Here is a 2,573-nt window from a genome sequence, read left to right as displayed (position 1 = left end):
TTATAACTGTCACAAAAGGTGTATTTTCCATCACAAAAAAGTACAAAAAACTGTCAGGTGGAGGAGGGAGAGATTGTCGGAGGTTGGTGAGAGAGGTTGTTGGAGGTTAGCGAGAAAGATTGTCGGAGGTTGGTGAGAGGCAAAGACATTATTCTGCTTAGTGAAGGCTTCTGGGAAATGTATAACTGCTGTCATTCACAGAAAAACTATTGTTTTACCATGAGAAAAGCGCTGTTGAAGTGTTAAGTGAAATTTGGCAATCGAGGATCGATTCCATGCTATGCCTGCATGAAGCCACTACAAATATGTTGTGGAATAAAAAATCTATCTGCTGTCATGGAAAAAGTGTAACTAAAAATGCAGAATCATTGGAGTAATGGGCATTCATGAAAGTATGTATGAATAAAGTCTTTAAAGTTTAAGATTCAAATTAAAGAAGTGCAATAATAATGTTTAGCAGTTCAAAACTGTGAGTAGTGAAATGCAGAATTAGGTCGGCTGATTGTGAGAATCAAATATTGATTGCTTCGCTAAAATCTGCAGGTGGTATGAGTTATTTCCCTTGGGTTGTTTAAATAAAATATTAGTAATACGTAGTAGATAAAAGGATCCATTGGAAGGGCCTTATCAAATTTTTTCAACAATCTAGGTATGTCACGAGGTTTCCCGACATGAGTTCTACTCATGTGTCAAATAAAGTATAAAAGTGATAGTCTGCAAAAATTAGAAATGGGACACACAAAAAATCAATATTCAAAGTAATCGAACATAAACAATGAAATGGGTTATTTCCCTTGAATGTTTAAAAAAAATATTGTACAGGTGTTATGGGTTATTTCCCTTGGGTATTTAAAAAAAATTAATTGTATGAGGTAGATATAAAGGTCCTTTCTATGGGCCGTATTATTAATTTTTTCAACAATCTAAGTATGTCACAAGGTTTCCAGACATGAGTTCTCACGTGTCAAGTTTCATCGAAATCAATAAAATGATGTAGGAGTTAGCTAACAATGCCAAAACATATGTAGTAGATATATATGTGCGTGTGCATGTTTATTTAAATGTATGTGTGTGTCTGTATACAGACACACACATAATTATTAATGAGGATCCATTTAATAGACCAAAGCAGATCAAAGTGAAATACACATTTGATTGCTAGACAGTATGACACAAATCAGCATGTAAACAATTCATTTAGTTAGCAAAGAGGGCTCGTCAATGGAGGTTAAGTTCACTGGTATTTGATATTCTGCAAATCCAAGAGTATCCAAAATCCAATGGAACTTTAAGCATGGCATAATATAACAATGAAGACAAACAATTGGATTATATGGTATATCAACAAATGTTTCATTAAGAGATTTTAATGTACAGGGAAGCATGTAAGATATGCAATATCCATAAGATTATTTAATATTTTAGCATTTAGATTACTCTGTCAAATTTAATGTTTATCTATTTACCTTGTTTTGAATTAATCATGGATTATCTCACAGTATAGACATTTCAATGGTATGATTGTTTAGTTTTTGAATGACATTGCAGAGCAGATGTGAGAAGCCAGTTTGAACATAAAACAGAATTTTGGGGCCAGATATAGCTGGTTTAAATGCTAAAGGGTTAAATTCTCAAATCCTCCAGTTATACCATAATGTAGACATTGATATGCCACTACATTAAATAACATAGTAACATATGAAAATCAAATAAAGAATACTGCTAGTTCAATTAGGCTCCCCAAGAAATTAACAGCAGGAAGTGGGCATGCCAATTTATGTTTAAGTAGTAAAGGGACCTAACATAATTGATTAGAACAAAGAATAAACAAAGAAAAAAGGGTTGAATGGCATTGAGATACCAGTCAACTTTTTTGTTCTAAACAATTATGTTAAGTCCCCTTACTACTTATACATAACTTGCCACTCCCGCTGTCAATTTCTTGAGCAGCCTAAATGAACTATCTATGATTTTAATTGACCCTCTTCCATTTTTGCACTAGTGATATTCCTTACTTGGTTTTCATATACTATTATGTTTTTCAATGTAGTATTATATCAATATTCACCTGTCTACAATATGATATAACCTGAAAATTTGAGAGTTTAAATGTAACATATTGCATATCCTTATAGATATTGCACATCTTACATACTTGCCTGTGCGATCTTACATCACAATAAAATCTCTTAATGAAAAATTTGTAGATATACTCTGTAATCCATTTGTTTGACATTACTATCTGTTTGTGTGTGTGTGTGTATTGTTTGAAGTGATGTACAGATTTGTGTGTATGTATATATATATATATATATAGTTCAAAAAAACAATAACAAAAAAACAACAAAGTGAGGACGTGATATGGATAGTATTATTGGACGCTCAGGAAAGGAAAGAGAGAGTGTATGACGTTTCGGGCGTAGCCCTTCGTCGGAAAGATGGAAAGTTCGGAGAATGGAAGAACGGAGAAAGAGGAAAATGGTACCGATGCCCACGAGGTTACATTATGAAAAGACCGGAAGAGGAGGTGGTGGGGGAAAAGTTCTTTCTAAGATAGGAGAGTGAAAAAGGGA

This window comes from Octopus bimaculoides, chromosome 19 (assembly GCF_001194135.2).
Source record: "Octopus bimaculoides isolate UCB-OBI-ISO-001 chromosome 19, ASM119413v2, whole genome shotgun sequence".
NCBI lineage: Eukaryota > Metazoa > Mollusca > Cephalopoda > Octopoda > Octopodidae > Octopus > Octopus bimaculoides.
The sequence above is the reverse complement of the archived record's forward strand: the minus strand, read 5'-3'. Positions refer to the sequence as shown.